Source organism: Marmota monax, unplaced genomic scaffold (genome assembly GCF_021218885.2).
Source record: "Marmota monax isolate L192 unplaced genomic scaffold, Marmota_monax_Labrador192_F-V1.1 WCK01_AAM20220418_F8-fsc00013, whole genome shotgun sequence".
Taxonomy (NCBI): Eukaryota; Metazoa; Chordata; class Mammalia; order Rodentia; family Sciuridae; genus Marmota; species Marmota monax.
In genome coordinates, this window is record NW_026692202.1 from 9229875 (window position 1) to 9254447 (window position 24573).

General features: G+C 36.2%; 1 protein-coding gene across 3 annotated transcripts in view; it reads left to right on the top strand.

Moving 5' to 3' along the window:
* Sim1 (SIM bHLH transcription factor 1) overlaps positions 1-24573 on the top strand; it is a 74880-nt gene that overhangs the window by 18920 nt on the left and 31387 nt on the right. The gene's annotated exons all lie outside the window — the stretch shown is intronic.

Below are 24573 nucleotides of genomic sequence, written 5' to 3' on the forward strand. Positions count from 1 at the left end.
TTTGGTGTAGGTGAGGTTTCAGTATTCAAGAATAATAGCTTGTTATTAAGAAGACTCTTTTAATTTCTCTCATTTTAGTAAATAGTGTTAAATATTATTAAATTTTTCCAATAGCAAGAAAACTGTACTTCAATATAGAGCGGAAAATGTACCACTATTTTGGGTATCATGAAACAAAACCATTTATTTTATGAATGTAATTTTTCATATTATTAAAATAAACAAGAGAAAATGGCAATGCATAACTCATAACATAAGCCACTCTGAGCAACAGAAGTATTAGAGGGTGAAAAATTATGTCTGCTTACCATGGAAAGGAAATGGACATTCTTTAAGAAGGTGCTTTGTATGTCTGAGACATCACAAGCATTATACATACACTCAGTCCTCTGGTGGGTGCCTGTGGTTAGTAATCATTCTTTATCAAACAGCAGGGTATATAGTCACACAGACCCCTATAAATGATCTGAATGCAAGTTAGACCTCCCAATGGGTAAACTTAATTTATGTTTGGAGTCATTTTGAAATATTCTGTTTTGTTTTTCCAGTGGGTAAGTGTTCTTTTTTCTTCTGTTGACTGTGTCATTCTTTACACATTTCCTCAGAGCTGCAGAATTAGACAATCAACTTTGTATCAGATTAAAAAATATGTAATGAGGTCAAATAAATGATTTACGGAAGGAAAAATAGTATGGCACACATTTATTTTTTGAACATTCTGTATCTTTGAAAGAAAATAGAAATAAACACACAGAGGCATGTATACACAAGCCTACAAGATGATAAGCTGAAATTGATTACTCTTTATGAGTCTCAGCCCCAATTCCTTGTATAAAAATTCTTAGAACATTTTTTATGGCTGCAAATGCAGAAACTGCTTTGGATGAAATGTCATCAAGTGGCTCTGTGTGTTGACAGGATTTTCATAATGAACAGGTGCAGTTTGTTGGATGTGTACATCACACATCTGGCTGGAAGTTACTAATTTACATTGTCTTAGCAAATTAAATAGATGGCTATTGATTCTCTATGGTACTAGCAAACTACCACATACATTTGTTTTTAGGAATACTGCTCTATGAAGTTAGAGAATGAAAAGTAAATTCTTTCCAAATACACCACCTCAAACAATGTACTTAAAACTGCCAACTTCTAAATACTTTGACATACAAAATGTTTCCATATTTAAGCATTTTAATAGCACACATTTTGAAAGAATTTTTCATGACATGAAAGTGGAGGGGATTTTAAATAATAATCATTCAAATGAAGAAGATGTGGTGTTTTGGTAGAAACTACATTCATAAGAAACCCTTTTTTAATAACTTCCTGCGGATAAATTTGTTGTTGAAGTCAATATTATGTGTAAGAAAATTAGTCATTATTATTTAACAAAAGCAGTAATGATTAGAAATATTTAGTAGCCATGTTTTTTAATAAGCAACTGCATTAGTGCATATAGGAAAATGATGATTTTAGAGGCAGGTGGTGCTTGCCCTAGTGCTTTTTAATTCCTTCTCCTCCTCCTCCTCCCCCCTCCCCCTCCCCTCCTCCACCACCTTCTTCTTCTTCTTCTTCTTCTTCTTCTTCTTCTTCTTCTTCTTCTTCTTCTGCTTCTTCTTCTTCTTCTTCTTCGTCTTCTTCTTCACCATAATGTATATTAAGAATCTGGAGAGGAGAGAGAAGTCACTATGATGAATTTTCTAAAATTCTCTTAGTTTCTGTGAAGCTTCTATAGCTCTTCATAATGCCTCTCCCACATGCCACCCCTGCAATCTAAGCAAAAGACTGACCAGTTCATGATTTTCAATAAGACACACATATTCTGGTAGCTTTGTCTTCCATATAAAAAATCTTTTTATAAATTAGGAGTGCCCACAAATTTTGAAGTGTTAAATATGATAGGGCCTTCTCTCATTTTTAAGAGGACAAGTGATAGAGACTGATTAGTAGTTGATGTTGGGGAAAGTCCAGAGAGTGTGGAGAGTAAAAGGAAGGTATAACATGTAAATACCTGAGTAATTTTCTTGAATCCATATTTTCTTGATTTTAATTTGAGTAGTAATTGTTCATAAACAGTTCAGATGGAAAATATTAGTATTTAACATGAAGAAAACTGAAAATAAACTATGAAAAATAATTTCTAGAGAAATAAGAGTATTAGTTTTCTTTATGCTTTTGGAATTTATATATGTATATAATTTACATATATAATCAATCTATCTATCTATCTATCTAATCTATTTTTGTACTGGGGATTGAACTCAGTGTACTTTGCCTCTGAGCTATATCCCTAGTTTTTTTTTTATTTTGAAGTGGGGTCTCACTTTGAGATTGGCTTCAAACTTGAGATCTTCCTGCCTCAGCCTCCCAAGTGGATGAAGTTACAGGTGTGCACAGGAGTTTTATGCCTTCCTGGCTCAGACTTCATACGTTTTAAAAATAAGAAATATTCTTACATTATTTTTTTCAGGATAAACCAAAACTTCTATTTTAAAATATCTTAAAACTTATACATCTTTAAATATAAAAGTTGAAAGTCTAGTACAATGAATATCCATGTACATATCATCTAGTTTCAACAAATGTTAATGTTGGCTGTATTTTTTTTGTCTCTACCTATATGTATATTTATTTTAATGTTTATTTTTCCCTGCTAAATAATTCTAAAGTAAGCCATAGACATCATGATACTTTCTGCTTACATAGCATTCTCCTATCTAGTCTCTGTATCATTTATGATGACATATTTATAGTACTCAAAATTACTGTGTGTAGAAGCTTGCAAAAAATACAGATGAGAGCTAGTTTACTGATAACATTAAAAACAATCTGCCACTAATATTCATCAAGTACTCATTGGTGTATGACCTCAATTAGTCTGATTGATATATGATATTCTGTGAGGGGACTTCTGTAGAAGGTAGTCCTAAATATTAACTTAATTTTAAACTAGAATTCTAATGAGAATTATAAGTAAGTACAATTTTGATATTGTACTTGGAAAGTAAGAGAGTATATTTAGTGAGTAATTTGGTAATTGTGGAATCAGACAGATTTAATATTTTCAACCACTTTTTGTTGGTAAGGAGAGCTTTTCTGCTTATTTAATCAGTTTAGATAAAACACTGCTTTAGTGGAAAATCTCACATGATGTTTTACATTTAAAGTGATTTACAGAGCATGTAGGAGGAAAAATAGTTTTCCATGTTAAAATTTCTATTACTGTGCTACTAAAAGCAGAACAGATAGAGAAAATACTTATTAGTGTTCTATACCAGCTTGCTGTTTTCTAAAGACCTCCTTTAAATTTGTAGAACAGTTAGGGCAAATGCCAGAGAAACATCCTTCCTTCATATCAAAGGGAGAAAGGGCCCACATGATAATGGCCCCATATTTTTTATTCTTGTTTGAATACTATTACATGTTCTCACAGTTAACCATTATGAAAACCATGTGTTTTTCACAATTAGAATTTTTAAATGTTAACATATTCTGTGGTTATAAAACTTTATAAACCTCTTTAAAGAAGCAAACATAAAATATGCTCGTACTGGTTTGTTCTTTCAAATATATAAATGGTGCTGAATTCATTGGGGTGTTCAAATTCAAATTTGTTAGAATTTATTTAAAGGCCAATGATATTTTCATTAGTAGTAAATTTTAGGATATGCTTCTTAAGACTTGGCTAATAATCATATATAATTATCAAAATAGATTTTATTTTGCTGTTAGCAAAACCACTCTTTTATATTATAAGTGATGTCAGATGAAGCACATTTTGACTTACCAAGTTACAGCAAATATAAAATAATTTACTTTTATTCCTCAGATATATGGAGAACTCATTGCATAAGTTTAATCTTTTTGGCAATTCAAAATAACATTAATTTCTAGAACTGCAAAAATATTGTACCCTAATGTATACCAACAAATTAGATTTGATTCATAATTGTGTTTAATCTTTATTATGATAATATTGAATAGAAAAGTTCTAGTTGTCCTTTTCAGATGGTCTTTTATGTACCTTAATGATTACAGAAACAAATTGGAGACACATTGGTATTAATAGTAATTTTTTAAATACCAAAACATTTTATTAAAATGAAGAGCTGGGAGATTTAATCCCTTTTGACATCCACAATACCATTACTCAATTTAATCTTATCCTTCATATAGTCTTTATTATAATTTGTTAACAAAATAATGTATATTTGGTTTTGAATTCATCTTTTATAAGCTTATAAACTTTGAATATTTTAAAAAGCAATTGCTGACTGCGTATTTCTTTCAAAGTACTATCACCTAATTTGTTTCTTGAACATTCTGTGTGATGTTTGGTTTAGAGAGATCACACTTCTTATTTTCTAGGTGAGGAAACTGAGGCTCAGAGATGATGAGTAAGTGATGAAACCAGAACATTTTTGAAATTTTTATAATCAGCATATAATTGTACTGTTGTATTTATGGCTACAGTGTGTTGCTTCAGTACATGTTATGATATGATTGAATCGGGGTGATTAGCATATCCTTTACCTCATTCACAATTTCTTTGTGGTAAGACCACTTGAAATCTTGTATTTTTTGTTTTTAAATTTTTTTTAGTTGTACATGGACACAATATTTTCATTTTATTTATTTTTTATGTGGTGCTGAGGCTCGAATCCTGTGCTTCACACATGCTAGGCAAGCACTCTACCACTAAACCACAACCTCAGCCCCGAAATCCTGTGTTTTGAAATAGGTTACATTATTCTATACTACTGTGTAATAAAACGTTGAACTCATTTCTTTTACCTAATTATAACTTTAAACCCATTGACTCACCTGCCTTCAAACCTCTCATCCTCCTAAAGCCAGAATTAAAGGCTTTTGTGTCAACTGTGGCATCCTGTCCTTCTCTGTGTATGAGAGAGGTTGTGTGGTTTCGGCGAGGAAAGAGGGAGAGAGGAATGGATTTAAATGAATAAAGCCTGTAGTGTTCAGCTTATCCAGCTTCAAGATAAGCTTTGACCTGAATTCAAGATTAAAAAGCTACCTCTGTGTTGCTGCTTAGTGTATACATTTCACTAGCTAAGATGTTGCAGTGATGTCTTCTCCATTACATTCAATTAAGAATATATAATTTTCAGTTGAGTGGCGTGGTACAAGCTGATAATTTCAGTGACTCAGGAGGCGAGGCAGGAGGATTACATGTTCAAGGTCAGTCTTAGAAATTTGTTAAACTTTCAGCAACTTAGCAAGACCCTGTCTTACAATTATAAATAAAAAAGAACTAGAGATGTATCTCAGTGGTAAAGCTCCCTTCAGTTAAATCCCCAGAAGCCAAATACACACACATACACACACACACGTATGTGGATTAATAAGAGAAGTCATCCTTTTTTGTCAGATTTGACATGATTTACCTGTTGTGGCAGTGGGGTATTTCCTAGATGGTGTGTGTGTGTGTGTGTGTGTGTGTGTGTGTGTTGACTCTTTTCTGCCTTTGGGGGAGAATGGGGAAGATTTGATGATAGCTGACATTCTCCTCTAGGGGTTCTATTCAAGAGCTGGAATGGAGAACTCTCCAGCATTCTCTGGGCTGCTGTGCCATCCTCTGGCCCCTTGGCATGGCCGCTTCCTGGCTGCTTCCTTTTCCCCAGGCCATTCTGACCTCTAGTCTTTCCTTTGTTGTTGCTTTGACCTAGTGACTCACAGAACCATCCTGTTAGTTCCTAGGTGTTGGCTGCTTGGTATGTGCTCAATGACCTTCCTGCCCACTCTCTTCTGGTTTTCTTTCAGTCTAGCTGTTGGGAGGAAAGTGTTCTCTTCTTTGAGTCACATCATGGGAAGACATGGATCATTGCCTTATTTGAAGGCAGGGACTCATGCATGGCATTGTGAATAGGTGGAGAAATTCAAGGAAGGCTTTACTTGAACCCCCCAAAAGCATGTCTTTGTTTCCTACTTAGTCTACTCATTTGAGGAATGCTGTTATGTTTGGTTCAAGGTATGTGCATGTTTAATGGGGGAGGATATGTCTATCTTTATAATTTTAGTAAATTATATTTACTGCTATTGCTTTCCCATTATCTGGTGCTTACCTCTCTGTTCTCATTGGTTTGTGATGTCTTTCCAGATGATTAGATGGTGATCAAAAATTCTTTGGGTTAAAGTGCTGGTATCTATGCATAAGTGCCATGTAAATAAAGATTGTCTGAGTTTAGACAAATTGGAATACCTGAATCCCTATCAATGGAGAGATTTAATGTTGCACCTTGCTTGAAGGAGTGACAGCCCCAACCTCAGTTCCCTGTCTCCTATCTCAGGCCATGGAGAGCGATTGTCCATGGTGATGACAGAGCTGAGAAGGATGTGTGGTGACTTTCTATTTGTAGAGGATTCATGTTTGGGGTTTATCTGAGCCTAGCCCATCTGTTTGCCATCTATGAATTTTGCTCCAGGAAGTGATATTGCAGTGAACTTGTGATTTTGTTTGTTGGAAAGACCCTGTATCATTCTAAACAACCAGGCAGGGTAGCCATGGGTCTTGGTATCAGGTGGGTCTGGATGAGAATCAAAACTGTTCCATAATAACTGTGAGATCTTCAGTAGGTCATGCTACCCCTTTAGCCCTTGTTTTTCCCTTTGTGGAAGTAGACACTTCTTCCCACCTTTCAGAGATTTACAGAGGACTGCCTGAGAAAATAGAGGAGATAGCTAGAAAAGTATTTGGCTCCAAGAGCTGTTATTAACTTTTTCCAATTTTGTGATGTCAATTAAAATGCTTTGGAAAAAAAGAGTAGTTCCCTCATGAATATGAATTTTAAATCCTCACATCCACAAATGTAGGTTTTTATTTTCTCTTTTTTCTGCAGTCTCTTGACTACAGCCCTCTGAGCATTGTGCTGTGTGTGTGTGGTGACTTCTGCAGTTGGCTGGGCTCACCCTGTGTTTTGCTGTTGTCATCATGTGCTCTAAAGGGAGCCGAGATTTCTGCTTGGAGGGAGGTAAACCAGAATTTCCCAAGTGCCTTCTTTGTTCCAGGGATGTTGAAACTGCTTTATACAGGCTACTTTCCTAGGGAAAAAGAAGTTTCTAAGAAACAGCTTCTACCAAATCTCTAATTTAGTTGGAACCAGTGTTTTGTCAATCTTGTTAATGTTAGTAAGTATAATGCAAAGTGCATAAAACATGAAACACTAGCCTTTTGTATGGGGTGTGTGGTGAGGCCTTTTGTGTGTTCCTCATTGTTCTGCATTGCCAGCACATGGCTGTATCACCACTGTTTGGCAGAATGTGGCAGGTTGCAATGATTAATTGCATAGATATGTGAAGCAGAAATCTGGATAACTCAAGAGCAGTTACACTTTAGTTGGCAAAATAGAAGAGACCCATTGAAATACCTAAGAAGACAGGGAAAAGAAACAAGTCAGAAATGATATGGTATGTTTGCACTATTTTCTGAAGGCACAGGATTCAAAGGAGCTAAAAGTGAGAGTGGAGCTGTCAGGAAAAGGATGGGATTTTGAGGATTGGATTTTTTGAAATAAGCAAGTTACCTGTGAACATTGGTCACATCTTCTTTTCCCAGTAGGCACTCTTGTAACAGCGTCACTCTGAAAATCACATGCAAACAGCGATTGTCTTGCTATTCTTGTCTGAGGTTTTCTTTCCTTCATTACTTTCTTTACTCTGAACTGTTTTGTTGGAACTGAGCACGTTTCATCATAACTGGAAACTGCTTTCCCCCAAACCTTTGCCTTTCTCAAATTATTACTGATATATCTTCAACATGTTGACCTGGCTTTAGTAATAAAATCTTTTTTAGCACCTATGCATAAAACATGGTTTTTAAAGATATTAGGGATACCAGTATTCTAAATTGAATATTAATCACATTGAAATGAATGAACAGTACTTCTACATGTATGATGCTTGTATTTTAAAAATTATCTTCAGAAAGAAAGTGTAAGATACATAGTAGGTCATCAAATAGCAGATTGGAGGACACGGAAGTGCAAAGTACCTATATGACTTGTTTAAGATTTGCAGGGCCAAAGGGCCTCCTTTGACATTATAATTTCGCTGCTGTTAGAATATGATGCAGTCTAACTTCTAGGTTTCTTTTTCTTTCTTTTTTTGAGGTGGTGGTGGAGATCCTGGGGATTGAACCCAGGGTCTCCTACATGCTAGGCAAGCACCCTACCATTGATCTATATCCCCACCTCTTTTTAAAAAGTGTTTTGAGACAGGGTCTCAAAACTTGAGTTCTAGGCTGGCCTTGATCTTGCAGTCCTCCTGCTTCAGCCTTCTGACTAGTGGGGATTATAGGTGTGCGTCATGATGCCCATTTATCCCCTAGGCTTCTTAGTTGGATGTTTCAAGTCCTGAAAAACATAGGGTTGCATTAGAAGATATTTTAAAAATTTGTTATGAAATAAGATATCACTGCATATTTTTATCATGTAACATAGCATATTAGACTCTGCTGATTACTCCCAGTACCACCCCTCACTAGCTCTATGCCTGTGAGTAAATTGCTTAATTTTCTTATTTTTTTTTTAATCTGCAAATTCAGGTAGAATAGAGACTACCTCACAGAGTCATCGTGAATATTAAATGAGATAATGGCACTGTGATCCCCACAAAGTCGCATTGAGTAACTGTTGATTGTTAGTGTGGTTATTTTAGTGAAATTAAATCAAATAATTTTTAGTCTGCCAATAAGCACACAATAAATATGTGTTAGTATTGGGCTGAAAGAAGGAAAGCAAGAGCCTTAGGAAGAGAGGTATTTATCCAAGAATAAAAAATCAGCAGTCATTCTGATGTGTCTGAAAGGGGCTGATAGATCCTCCTTCACTTTTTAAAAAAATATTTATTTTTTAGTTGTAGTTGGACACAATACCTTTATTTTATTCATTTATTTTTATGTGGTGCTGAGGATTGAACCCAGAGCCTTGCACATGCTAGGTGAGCGCTTTACCTTTGAGCCACAACCCCAGCCCTCTCCTTCACTTTTTTTAGGATGAGTGTGTCTTTAAGCATTCATAAAAGATTTATCGAGCACTATATATTATAGGTGCTGTGACAAGTTTGAGGACTGTTCAAATGAATGATAGTGTCTGCAGAAGAAAGAAACAAGCATAAGTACAAATGGTGTCCTACTTGATTGCTCATAGGCTTGCACATGACTGAGATGCTTTCAATGAGGGAAGTGCTGCCATCCACAGTTAGAAAGGAGAACCCAAAGTGCCTTGGCACAACACAGGTTACCCTGGGGAATGAGCTCATAGGTGTGGAACTCACAGGTATATGAGCTATTAGACTGCTGACTAGATATGGGAGTGGGTAGTGAAAGCTGTAGGAAGAGTTGGGCTCATTGGGTGGGATTTTTTTTTTTTTTTTTTGTGTGTGTGTGTGTAGTAAGAGAGTTCATAATTGACAGCAAAGTATCTGGCTGCAAGCTAAGGAGCCCAACTTTAACTCTCACAAGGATGTGGACCAAGGCAGTCTCTGTGATCTCATTACCTCAAGAAGGAAGAGTAGTTATAATTGAGTTGATTTTTGTTCCGTTACAGTGATGTTGGGCTGATTTTTTGTTTTGCTTTGAAAAGGAATTTTCAATATTTGGGGGACTGAATAGGATTATGACTCTCAGTGAATTTTAATCATTCTAGATTCAATATAGTCTTTGCAGATATATTACATTTAAAAAATGTTGCTAATTGTTTTAGGTTTTGCAACATTTTTATTTATTTATTTTTCTTTGTAAGGGGTAATTCCCAGGCATTGCTGCTCTGTCTGGGAGAAGCTGGAAGATGATCATTAGCTCTAAGCTGAAGGAGGGGTGGCAAGTTGCTCTATTCATTGTCTTGCTTAGGAAGCTTAAGGAGTAAGGATTCACATCTGAGGTCCTGCTACTTTGTGCAAGAGGCTCAGTCAGTGGGGTTGAGTGACTTAGCTGATATAAAACAGCTAGTGAGTGGTCCAGCAGGCATATGAACCCAGGGCCTGGACTCCAGTGCTCACCAATGTCCTCTTTGACATGCTCTCTTTACAATGGTGATATTGTGTTAGGGTGAACTATGTGAAATTGTCATTTCTGTGTATTAAAACAGTTCAATATTGGCAATTTCATATGATTTCACTTAATATTTATGAAGTAATTTTTAACTTCTTGAAGATGTATTGCAGAAGTCCATGGAGAGTTTACTCTTTTGTTTACTATGGGGTCTCCACAAAGTGATTCATTTTCTTCACTCTTTGGGTGTACTTGGTACCTACTCAACTGCATGCAATAATATCCTCACCCCTAGGCCCAATTCCATTTCCTCTTTACCAATTTAATATCAACAATAATGATGTTTTCACAAAATAGCAATCAATAAGTGTGTCCCATAGAACATTATTTTATTTAGAACATCTAATATTTTACTAGGATTCAAATAGGAGCTACTGTCTTTACCAGAAGGATATTTTCCCTTTGATTGATTGCTAAATGAATAGAGCCTGTGAAAGGATCTTTTTTTCCCAGGGATTTCTTGTTCAAACAGAATTTGCTGTATCCACATCAGTAAAGCCGTGCTAATACGGGCTGCTGGCCAGATCTTGGAAATAGCCTCATTATATTGAACTGGATGTCATAATGGTACCCATTAAGGTGGGATTCTCTTGTGTTTGTACTTTTAAACCCAAGTCCCTTGCCACTTTTTGCATCTCGCTGAGAATAGCAACATTTTCTGGTAATGCAACCTTTGAATGTGCTGTTTTTCATCTGTCTCTTCCTACTGTAACCATCACAAAAGTAGAATCCTGGGTTCTGAGCATTTTGGGGGTCTGTGCCTTTTTGCTGCTCTCCAGGTATTCATTCTATTCTCAGAGGCTGTGATAACTATAGTAAGTTCTGGTGACTGGAGGTAAGAACCCATGAGATTCACTTCTTTCAACACTTGCATTAATTGATACTGCTGTCCAAATAGGAAAGAGCTGCTTTTTTTTTTTTTTTCAGATCTAACAAAATTCAACACAAAGTTTTTCATTTTATTTTTTCAAGTCATTAAGAGACTACTAGGTTGGAACTCACAATATTTATACTTACTCTCAATGCTACCATCCTGGCAAGGTGAAGCATTTGTTGTGCTGTTATTGGGTAGTGGATCCCTTCAGTGTTACAGCTCAGGAATGCTAGAGGAATGCAGCCCACAAAGGGGAGGGCAGGGTGGGTGTCAACTTCATTCCTCCAGTTAGAACAATTAAAGATAATAGCAAAGTGCAGGGTAGCACTTTTTTTGTGAAGGCTATTTAAACACCAAGGGGAACTATTCAGAGACATTACATATTTTACAATATAATTTCTGTCTTCTCTGTCCACTCAATAGGACTTACTTTATAAACAAATTTTTATCATTAGAATCAGCTTAATTTCTGCTGCTATAATTAAAGAGATGGTAAGAAATGTTTTAGAGTGGAGTCCTCTCTATGGCAATTGGGGGAAGATTTGTGCATTCATTCAGCAATTATTTCCCCAGTGCCTTCTGTGTGCTGGACTTTGTGATAGGGCTACAGTGTGACCAAGGGAGACACAAGTCCCTGGCCTCATGGAGCATCCACTTTAGTGGGAAGAAATGGTACTTACAAACAAATAAACTGTCATAAAATATCAGGAAGTGATAGAAAAATAAATTAAGTAGGTCAAAGAGATGGGAGTGGTCTGGGAAGGCTTCCTTAGAAACTCTCGAATGAAAGATGGGAGCCAGCCATGGTCACACCCACAGGGAGAACATCCCAAAAACACATGTAAAGGTCCTGAGGTGGATGCCATGTGGGCATGTTGAAGAATGGAGAAGGTCACTGTGGCTGCCACAGAGTAAGGGAGGAGGAGAGTGGAAGGAGGTGATGCACCAAGAATGGGCAGGGTCAGATCATGTTGGGTCTGGAAGGCTTTGGGAAGCCAATGGACACTTTGAACAAAGGCATGGCATAATCTAATGTATGATATGAAAGATCCTCTGGCCAGTGTGGATCATAGGCTTTGTGGAGGGTAGACAGTGGAGGCAGGGAGAACAGTTAGGTAATTATTATAATTAACTAGGTGAGAGAAGATGATGGTTTGCAACGGAGGTAGAGGAAGGGTCAGATTCAGGGTAAGGATTGGATATGGGTGGTCAGTAAAAGAGAGCAGTCAAGAATAGTACCCAGATTTTAGCCTGAGGGACCTGTATGAATGGTGGGAAAAAGCAGTTTTGCAGGCAGTGGCTGCAATCAAGGTTGTGTGGTTGTATCTACCTCAAGATGCTTGTCATCCATCAGCTGGGAAATGTCACATAGTCAGTGGCACTTGGATGTCTGTAGAGTGGGAAGGTCTGGGATAGAGAGTGGGAAGGTCTGGGATAGTGATTGGGAGTCATCAGTCTATGGAATTTAAAGCTAATGGAGTAAATAGAGTAAGAGAAGAGAAACAGCCTGAAGACCATGTCTTGCAGCTTTTGAAGACCATGTCTTGCAGCTTTCAATGTTCGGGATCTGCAGGAATAGGAGGTTAAGAGGGAGCAAACATTCCAGGCAGTTGCAGGTTCTAGTGGTCTCTGCAGTCAGTCAGGTTAAGTTCTGAAGAAAGTGTGAAGGTTGGATTTTGTCTTTGGAATGTTCCCTCCCTTTTCAGTGTTTTCTTTTTTTAAATCTTCTCTGTGATCCCTTTCACCTGAGACTATTGCAGTCCCCTTCACCTGAGACCATTGGTTTTTCTTATCCCAGATATCAACTGTTCTAATTCTCAAAGTATGGTGTCCTGACTGGCAGCCTCAGCACTACTGGGGACCTATTTATTTATTTATTTATATTTTATTTTATTTTTTTAGTTTTTGGCGGACACAACATCTTTGTTTGTATGTGGTGCTGAGGATCGAACCCGGGTCCCGCCTGTGCTAGGCAAGCGCTCTACCACTGAGCCACAATCCCAGCCCCTTGGGGGGGGCCTTTTTAAAAATGCCAGTTGTTGGGCTCCACCCTAAACCTGCCAATGAGATGCTCTGAGGGGTGGTGGCAACAAGTTGTCTTTTTTTTTTTTTAGTTGTCAATGGACCTTTTTATTTTTTTATTTTTACGTGGTGCTGAGAATTGAACCCAGTGACTCACATATGCCAGGCAAGTGTTCTACCACCGAGCCACAACCCCAAACCCAGCGAGTTGTCTTTTAACAAACTTATGATGCATGCTGAAGTTTGGGAATCACAGCTTTAAGAGAAGCAGACAAACTGAATCAAGAAAAAAAAATAGATGAACACATACTATTATTTCTTTCTGGACCAACTTTCTGAAGCCAATGAAATGAATATATTTTTAAGTCTCAGCCAGTAGACCACTATTGAAACATCTTCCTGGTGGCCAGGGAAGCCTCTCAAGGCCTACAAATAACAATAGGAAGATATATATCCTGTTTTTTATATGGGTTCTACTGATAACTCTTCTAAATAGTATTATAAAAGCTCTCTGATCCCAACTACAGACACAATGAAAATTTTGGCATTTTAGTGGGCAATCCAAAATCTCTAGCAACCATACAGAACTTATTTTGTTTAATCACAACTTATCTACCACGCAGTTTTAAATAATGCCTGAGGCTAATAATAATAATAATAATAATAATAGAACATTTGTTGAATTGTGAATTTTATTCATGAAATATATCTCAAATTTATTTTAGCCTTTTAAATAATAGAGTTTAATGTATATTTAGTCAGGCATTACAGTAGTAAGGGCTTAAGAAGATTAGAAATAAATGAATCCAATTAAAGAACATGTCTATGAGATTTGATATGTCATAGGTATGAATGAACTGTTTGCACAGCAACTGTAAAGAAACCATTAATGAATAACTATCTAGAAGAGGTTTAATCAAGAATAAATGTAATAGGACATATTTAAAAATATTTAAACTAAACAAATGAAGATTTATGCATTCAAAAACATTGCATTATGCCATTATTTTTGCTGTGTCTTTTCCTGTGGAGTTCAAAGTCTGAGATTCTACTCTGCTGTGATTCACAGAAATTCCAGTGCTGTGGTATTATGCAGAGCAAGGCAGAGCTTCTAATCATGTTCTGGGATTTCCCTACCTGAGGCCTTGTGGGGGAATTCAGGGACACTGTGCCCTTGAGTATGGGGTCCAAATTTCTCAGCTTAAGATGATTTCATGTTGATTACAGTTTTTTTTTTTTCTGTTCCTGAGTTTGTGTGGAGTTCCTGGCAGAGTGGAAGATATTTTTAGAGTTTAGAAATTAGCTTTGCTCAGGATCAGAATAACTAGGTGAGAAAGCTGTTCCTGTGAGGTTGAGTCTCAAACAAATATAATGTGTTAGGTGATGAGATCCCCATTGCTTTTCTTTCCTAGGGACTAGAAGAGTTCTAAATGGAACTTGAAAACATCAGGTTAATAAGTGAGAGTGAAGTGCATGTGGGGTGTGGGGAATGCATACAGAGGGTGGGGTAGGTTGGAAGGAGTGGAAGAAAATAGAGAAGAGGGGGCAGAATAAGGTGTGCATTTTGTTTATTTTTTGTTTGAGAATTTTTAAAAAGACAAACCTGATTGACATTAGTATTACTTTTTCTTTTGATTGATATTATTAAGACATTTTGTGCTTACTTTATTTTGATCTGACTATTAAAAATCCAAATCCTCCTTACCTCTCCCAAATATAAGAAATAGAAAAACTGTAAGAGCAACTTAGATCTGAAAGATTTGCAATATGTTGAAAACTTTAGTAGCTAAAGAGTGGTTTTCTGATCATAAAAATTAAGTTCCTTAAAGCAAAAGCTATGCCCACCCCCCCAAATTGGGACTTCATTTGAACAATGATAAATATGCCGTTTTAATTCACACAAATCTAAGTTGTTTTAGGAAACCACATAAAAGAGTCTTTTCCCCCTCAGTTGTAGTAATAATTTAAGTTCTATTCTCCAAAGAAGGAGACATAAAAATTATATAGTTCATATGAAAGTCTTCAGAGACAGATAATTCTGTAAAGTTTTAAAGATGAAAAATAAATCAGAAAGTAGGGGAAACATACAGGCACTGAGAGAGCATTTGAACATTTGGATATTTAAGTTGTAATTATTATGCCTCAGAAGGTAGCCTGTGGGAAAGAAGATTTTGTAGTGTTTTCTCTTTTGTATTTAGTATGTGCAAAGATAAAACCCTAGAAATAAAAAAAAAAGTTTTGGGGAACCATTTCAATATGAAGTGGGGATGCCTGAAATTTGCCTCAATTAGTGTTTTTCTAAAGAAATATTCTTTCTGATTATACATACATGCCTATTATAAAAAAATTAAGATAATAGAGACACATACAAAGATGAAACATATCTATTTGACAGATATCTGCACATAACATTTTAGTTCATTGCCTGTCACTGTCTATATGTAATACATGCTAATTTAAAGAGAAAAAAATGTCACTTCATTATGTTTTTTTTTGTATCACTGTAATTGAAATATTTAATGACTGTATAACATTTTCTCACATGGATACATTGTAATTTAGTAATTCCTTTATTTTTAGTTCTTATTTCATTATTTCCAATTAAAAATAGAAATTATCTGATAAGCACTGTCATATATATTTTTGATGCTTATCTTTGATTATTTTCTAGACATGTCTTAATCTTTCTAGAATTGAAATTGATATTCCTAGATTTAAAGTATGCATGTTTTAAGCTGCTTGATAAACACTACTCTCTTACCAGTAGCATATACAAATGCTCATTTATTTCTACTTATTTCATTGGGATTTATTGTCACTCAGAAAACTTTGCCAATTTGAAAAGGAAAATTTCCTCTGTTAGCTGCTTTAATTCCTATAGGTTATCATACATGAGGCTAAAGCTTTTAAAAACATTTCTCAGCAATTTGTTCATTGTTCACATTCTTTTTAAATTTTTGTATGTGGAGATATTATATTCATTATTGATTTCTAGGAGTTATTTCTCTGGGGGTTAAAGCACTGTTTCTAGTGGCATCGCAGTGCATGCCTGTAATCCCAGCCGCTTGGGGGCTGAGGTGGGAGGATCTCAAGTTCAAAGCTAGCCTCAGCAACTTAGCAAGGCCCTAAGCAATTTATCAAGACTCTGTCCCAAAAAAAAAAAAAAAAAAAAAAAAAAAAAAATTACAAGGGCTGGGGAAGTGGTTCAGTGGTAGAGTGCTCCTGGGTTAAATCCCCAGTACCAAACAAACAAGCAAACAAACAAACAACACTATTCCTTCTAATTCCTTCAGTATAATTGCAATAGTTCCAAATGGTTCAGGATGAAATTAATTTAGTATTTTATTATGCCCAAGTATCACATATGCTGTGCCTGAATTGCGATTTGCCAAAATAAGTGCATTTAATCAATGTGCATAACACTAAAATAGTAAGATAGGATTGGCTTCTTTGATTTAGGTTCCTACAGAATTTCAGGATGATTATGAATTATAATCTGAGAATTTGAAAAAAACACATGAACTTGCTTACCTAGTAGACATCTCTCATTTGTATGGAAAGGTTTGACAGTTTTTTGAGTTTTGGATTTGAGACGAGTGTAAGTTTATTGAAATTAGAATCATTTTGTTAATCACTTGCAAAGTGAGCATCTGTTCCATATGCGATATTGTGTTGGACAGTAAATAAAGGATGTTATACAAGAAGGAATTCAAGAGGTGGTTGTCAAGGGACAACTTTGGCCACACTGTAAGATGGAATGTTGAACCAAATGAGCAGTAGAGTGGTGGAGGAACTCAGAAGAAGGAGCAGGGAGAAATCACTGGAAGGGTAGGGACACAAATTCAGGGGCAGTGTGGTGGCAGATCTGGATATAGCTGCATCCCAGCTTGTTTCATGAACTAGTAGGAAGGAATAACTTGATTCCCCTTATGAGCACAGAGAGCTTGGCCATGTCTTGTCAACATATTACTGATTTGCCCTTTAATTTTTGGTTGTTATTGTTTGTCTATTAATTACAGTCATGTCTTTCCTTCTCAAAATCACAGCATTCCTTACCTTTTGGTGCCATCCACTGCAGAGTGTGTTGGAGGAAACTTCAAAATGGAGAAAGGCATAGGCACTATTTATGTAAAACCAAAGATTTTGGGGGACCAACCTCAAATCCACTTATTGAGTATGAGACTATTACATTTCCAAGGGTGCCTTAGACTAATTTCCCAGCAGATTGTCTTAGTCTGTGAGCTTCTCACAGTATGCATCCCTCCTTATCATCTCTCTCTGCTGAGCTCCATAGGAACCTAAAAATGAAACATAAAGTAGGTCTCTCTGCTGGTGAGGTTTGTCCAGTGGCTAGGCAGTAGCTCTGCCAGAATATAAAGAAGGTCATGCACTTCATGTAACGGTGACTCTAGAATCCGATTAAAAAGTTTAGTGTAAGGCACAGTCATCCCCACTTAATCCGATCACGGTTTAATGCAATCCTCTGCTTATTTCAATCAGTGTCTTTGGAGCCAAATCAGTTGTATGGCTTAGTTTCCACGTTTTGCTTGGGTAATTTGATCACCTTCAGCTTCTTTTAAAAAAATAGCTCAATTGAAAAATCTGGCAACATTTTTTAAAGAATTGCCACATAATGTAATATCAACAAAGAAACTCCAGAATGACGTGCAGATTGAAAATTGACATGACAGGCAAAAATTTAGTTGTCTTGAATGAAAGGGGAATGGAGTGTGTTGTTGAATAGGAAAATTTTTGCAAAGAAACTTAAAGTAATACAATCTGATAAAAATACTGTTGGTTGTTTCTCCGTACATGCATTCCAACTCACTTGATGATTATAAATTAGATAGTGTGAATGTTGGCATCACAGAAGCCCATCTTCCAGTTGAAATGATAGAAATGATACTGATGAATTTTTTCTGAAGCTGATAGTACCTTCTGGTGATGGAAACATTCTTTATTAGTTTTGTAAGGGTATCACACTGAGCTTTTCCTATGACAAGTTGGCATTGACCCTATCAGTGGTGTGGCATATTGTTTAAAGGAAGGCTGAGGAAGGCCGGTGATGCAAAAATGGCCCCATTTTTTTTCTATTGAAATTTGAGTTATTCCAAATATGTACATGACTATTATAAAGTTTAAAGTAGACTCAGATGGTTAATTCTGCAAATTGAATGATTTCTGACTGTCCACAATGGAATAAGAGGATTACTTTGGTCTGTGCAAATATGGGCGAGATTGACATGCTGCAAGGGCTAGTGTTTGCAAATTACCCATTTCACATTGCTTTCAAAGCTGAGGTACCTGAGGGTGTCTGTAGCTCTTGCACAAACCATTAAAAGGAGAGAAAACCAAGTGTAAATGGTTTCAACAGCCTTTCGAAGAATATGCCCAATGGCATAAGCCATGTTCCCCTTTCAATAGGCCAGTTGTGTCAGGAGAAAAGCACGAGCTGCCCTTGCAGAGTTACTGAAGGAGTTCCAAAATGGGTTCGTGTGGCTATTTTCGAAAAAGCTTCAGAGGTAGAACAGTGCTGTGCTTACTTAAATCAACTAAGTCAAGATCCTCACTGCATGCATTTTAGAGTCCCAGTTCTGTGCAGCAGAGTATTTTATTTTGTCCCACTTCGTGGGGGAAACATTAAATAAATGGTGTCACTAAACATACATCTAACTCAGAGGACACATGTGATACCAGAATGTGCTTCACCAAAAGCAAGGGAGAGAAGCAGGGCCAGACTCCTCTTTGTGTCTGAGTTTGGAGGAGGGAAGTGGAGCTTGTAATGTGATTCCCATCAGAATCTAGCCCTTTAAGCTATACAAATGAAATGCTCAATTTAATAGAATTCTAAAAGTAAAACGAATGCTTTGTTCTTAGCGAATCTGCCATTCAGAGCTGCTCTTGGCAGCACATCAACCATACTTGAAATGTCTTTAAGTGGGTATTTTTTATTGTGCTTTTCATCCTAACACATCTTTTGAGTCATCGGAGTTCTGAACAGAGAAACAGGAAGACCGAATTCCTCTCAGAGTGCATGGGCTGCTCTAAGGTCCACATTTGCAGACTTAGCAATAAAGAACTTATCTTAATAAGAACTTTGACCAGAATGCAATGGAGTTTAGAGGCTAACAATTAACAGAGCAAATTAAAATGAGTTTGGGATTAAAAAAAAAGAGAGAGAGAGAAACAGCATAAAAAGGTGTTTATAATGAAATGTATTTTACTTGCTACTAAAATGAAACTATTTTCCAGGGGAAATCAGGACAACTTTGTGCTAAAAAGTGACACAAAAGTTTGGAAGTTAAGAAATAGTGCTCTTTATTGAGCATTTACTATGTTCTAGGTATTGTGCTGTTTTTTTTTTTTTATTTATAAAATTTGTCACATAAACCTCACTATATCCCTAAAAGTTAAAAAAAAAAAAGCAGCAATTTGAAGCCTGTGTAGGTTGTTAAACAATAAAAGGCAGAAATTGGTTTAAACCTTGATCTATCTGACTCATATGCTAAGTATTGGTGAAATTTTAATATTTTTGATATATACATTAATGTTTTCAAATTACTTTATCAAGAGCATTTGTATAACCCTTTTTATATTTGACAGAGTTTTCAAATGTATATGTAGAATTTTAAATTGTTCATTGGGTTAAAAACATTTTTTTAGGCTGATATAATATGTAGTATCTCTGTTATTGGAAGCTATGCAAAAATTTTTAGAAAGACTTTGGAGTTTTTTTTTTTCCATTAGCACATACTAATTGCACACATTTATGGGTACAGTGTGATATTTCAACACATGTATACAATGTGCAATAATCAAATCATAGTAATCACAATTTCCATCTCCTTATCATTCCCTTGTGTTTAGAGCCTTTGAGTTCCTCTTTTCCAGCGCTTCATAATAGGCTGTTGTAAACTGTAGTCACCCTACTGTGCTGTAGAACCCTTGAACTTGTTTCTCCTACTGCATGTATTTTGGTACCTGTCATCCAACCTCCTTCTATCCTCCTCAACACTCTGTTGATAGTTTCCTTTGATGTGCAGAAGCTTCTTAGCTTTATGTAATCCTGTTCATCTACTTTTGCTTTTGCTCCCTGTGCTTTTGGGGTTATCCAGAAAAAACATTGCCTAGGCTGATGTGTCTTGATGTGCTTCTCCTGTTCTCTTAAAATCATTTCATAGTTTTAGGCCTTCCAATCACTTTGAGTTGATTTTTGTATATGGTGAGAGGTAGGGGCTGAGTTTAGTTTTCAGCATATGAGTATCCAGTTTTCCCTGCCTCATTCACTGAAGAGACAGTCCTTTCTCCAATGCATGTGCTCAGCACTTTGTTGTTTGTCATCTTTGAAGCACTGAGGATTGAGCCCAAGACCTCAAGCATGCTAGGCAACACTTTACCACTGGGGCACATCCCAGCCCTTTTAATTTCATTTTGAAACAGGGTCTTGTTGAATTGCCCAGGCTCTCCTTGAACTTGTGATTCTCTTGCCTCAGTCTCTGGAATAGCACAGGTGTGGCCCACTGTGCCCAACATTTTTTTTTTTTTTTAGCATTTTTGTTGGGGAAAAAAAAAAACTATAGTTAGTTGTAGATTTGTGGATTTACTTCTAGGCTCTTTATTCTGTTCCACTGGTCTCTGGGTCGGTTTTTATGACAATACCATGCTGTCTTAATTTCTATGGCCTTGTAGTATGTTTTGACATCAGGCATTTTGATGCTTCCTGCTTTGCTTGTTTTGATCAAGATTGATTTGGTTGTTTGGGTTTTTTTTGTGATGTATATGAATTTTAGGATTGTGTTTTCTATTTTTGTGAAGAATGCCATTGGTATTTTGATAGAGATTGCTTTGAATCTATAAATCATTTTGGGTAGTACAAACATTTAAACAATATTAATTCTTTTAATCCATGAGTATGGGAGGTCTTTTCAATTTTTTGCATCTTCTTCAATTTTTTTCATCATTGTTTTGTAATATTTATTGTAGAGACCATTCACTTCCTTGGTTAAATTCATTCCTATGTATTTTAATTTTTTGTAGCTATTGTGAATGGGATTGCTTTTTTATTTCTTCCTCAACAAGTTCATCATTTGTGTATAAAAGTGCTACTAATTTTTGCATGTTGATTTTGTATCCTGCAACTTTACTTAATTCACTTATTGGTTCTATTTTGTATGCTACATTTTCCTGAATTCACTTATCCCTTCTCTCAGTCTTTTGGTGGAGTCTTCAGGTCTTTTACATGCACAATCATGTGGTCTGGAAGCAGGGATAATTTGACTTTCTCCTAAATGAGTCTGCAGATAAGGATGCCAAATGAATTAGGTACAAAGCTATTGCAATTTGCTGATATATGTCACTGCACTTTAGTTTGTGGCAATGACATTATTGGAATCATTTGGTTGGTTTCTGTTCTTATTCCTTGAGGGATAACTTGCCTGAATTAATTTTTATCACTTTAAAATTGATAAGTAAATCTTGCTTATATTTATGGTGTATGGCATGATGCTTTGAAATATGTATCGTGCAATGGCTGAATCAAGCTACTTAGCATATGCATTACCTCATACCCTTATAATTTTTTTTGGATGGTAAGAACACTTAAAATTACTCTCTTAGTAATTTTAGAGAACAGAATTATACTTTTACTTTTGTCTAATACTGCTATTGAAGAACTGAAAGGGAAAAAGAAGATAAATGACTATTTGCTGATTCATGAAATGTGACAGTCATTTTTGTACATATCATTTCAGTAATTTATTGTTTTATATACTCATCTTAATCCACAGTATTAGAAATATATATATAAAAGTTTTGAAAAGGTAAACTAATTGTAGAATTAGAGGAAATAAAAAGTAAGATTAGAAAAACAAAGAAATTTGTTGCACAGAATGCCTGCCATGAGGACTCTCTAGAGGTGACTACAAAGTAGACTTGGGGCTTTGGACCTTTGACTTCTAGTGCAAAGGGGGAAACATGATGAATTAGATAATTCACAGTGTTTGTGAGATAAAAAGAAATCAACTACCCAGAAGCAGACCAGCTAGTTCTGGAACCTGAAAGAAAATTCTCCCAGGAGAATTTTAGTAAAGAGGACTCTTTGAAACATTTTATCTTAGGGGCCAGTGTGAAGGGTTGATATAATTTTTTTTATTATTTATTTATTTTAATTAGGTATATATGACAGCAGAATGCATTTTGATTCATTGTTCCCCTCTCACTCCTCTGCCCTATCTAGGGTTCGTCTTTTCCTTGCTCCCTTTCCCTACCCGACTATGAATCAGCCTCCTTATATCAGAGAAAACATTTGGAATTTGGTTTTTGGGGATTGGCTAACTTCACTTAGCATTATCTTCTCCAACTCCATCCATTTACCTCCAAATGTCATGATTTCTTTCTCTTTTAATGCTGTGTAATATTCCATTGTGTATATATACCACAGTTTCTTTATCCATTCATCTATTGAAGGGCATCTAGGTTGCTTCCACAGTTTAGCTATTGTGAATTGAGCTGCTATGAACATTTGATGTGGCTGCTTTACTATACTATGCTGATTTTAAGTCCTTTGGGTATAGACTGAGGAGTGGGATAGCTGGGTCAAATGGTGGTTCCATTCCAAGTTTTCCAGGGAATTTCCATACTGCTTTCCAGAGTGTTTTCACCAATTTGCAGTTCCACCAACAATGTATGAGTGTGCCTTTTTCCCGCACATCCTCTCCAACATTTACTGTTGTCTGTATTCTTGATAGCTGCCATTTGACTGGCATGAGTTGAAATCTTATAGTAGTTTTGATTTGCATTTCTCTAATTACTAGAAATGTTGAACATTTTTTCGTATATTTGTTGATTGAGTGTGTATCTTCTTCCGAGAAGTGTCTATTCAGCTCCTTAGCCCATTTATTGAATGTTTGTTTTTTTTGATGTTAATTTTTTTTTTAATTTTTTATTGTGGGTTGTTCAAAAAATTACAAATTTCTTGACATATCATATTCCACACTTTGATTCAAGTGGGTTATGAACTCCCACCTTCACCCCATACACAGATTGCAGATTCACATCAGTTACACATCCATTGATTTACAAATTGCCATACTAGTGTCTGTTGTGCTCCGCTGCCTTTCCCATCATCCACCCTCCCCCCTCCCCACCTCTCCCCTCCCCTCCCCTCCTCTCTCTCTACCCCCTCCACTGTATAACCCTGAGGGTCTCCTTCCATTACCGTGCAATTTCCCTTCTCTCTCCCTTTCCCTCCCACCTCTCATCCCTGTTAAATGTTAATCTTCTTCTCCTGTTCTTCATCCCTACTCTGTTCTTAGTTACTTTCCTTATATCAAAGAAGACATTTGGCATTTGTTTTTTAGGGATTGGCTAGCTTCACTTAGCATAATCTGCTCTAATGCCATCCATTTCCCTGTAAATTCTATGATTTTGTCATTTTTTAACGCAGAGTAATACTCCATTGTGTATAAATGCCACATTTTTTTTATCCATTCGTCTATTGAAGGGCATCTAGGTTGGTTCCACAGTCTTGCTATTGTGAACTGTGCTGCTATGAACATCGATGTAGCAGTGTCCCTGTAGCATGCTCTTTTTAGGTCTTTAGGGAATAGACCAAGAAGGGGAATAGCTGGGTCAAATGGTGGCTCCATTCCCAGCTTTCCAAGAAATCTCCATACTGCTTTCCAAATTGGCTGCACCAATCTGCAGTCCCACCAGCAATGGATGTTAATTTTTTTTGAGTTCTTTATGTATCCTGGAGATTAATGCTCTATCGGACATGTGTGTGGCAAGGATATACTCTTTAGAAAACTTGAGGTTTCAGATGAGATCCACTGTGGACAGGGACAAGGCTGCCATCTTTGGCCCCTATATACCAAACACTATCTTTGTAATGAACCTCTTAACAAAGTTTCATCCCTTCAAATCACAGTTGCAGATATGCATGGTTATTTGTTTACTCTTTCTTCTACCAAAAAAAGTTATTATCTATGTGAATGGCAGGGATTATAGATATCTTATTTATTTTCACATCTCCACATAGCACAAAGTCTGGAATATATTAGAAGCTCAATAAATATTTATTGAATGAAGGAAGAAATGGAAATAACTGATGGTAAAATGTACCCTGAGGAAATTGAATTAGCCTGTTGAAAGGAATCTTTAACTACTTATAAGCCTGGTTACACTAGTTAGCCAGCCATAAGAATGTTTGTGATGTTTAACAAAATGATAGATCTTGGAACAGCTGATGGAAGACAATCTTGCCAACAACCAGGTAGCAGCATCAGTTGTCTGGTTATCTGCTGAGTCCACCCTACTTAGGAAATCTTCAGAGCATTCTTTTATGATTCATACCTCACCAAGAAGGCACAAAAGATCAGAGAATTGAATTATGGCTTTATTTTCTACTTAACTAATAAAAATAATGAAAAAAAATGTAATTAAAACTTTTTCATGAGCATATATAATTTGGCTGTGGTATCTGTGGCAGTCTCATTCACACACGTTTGTTAAATATTAGGCCTTCTAGAATTCTCCAGGTGTTTGTGGAAAACAAACAAACAAACAAAAGCTAACTTTTGCTTGCTTCTTTTTCACATATGCATCTTTG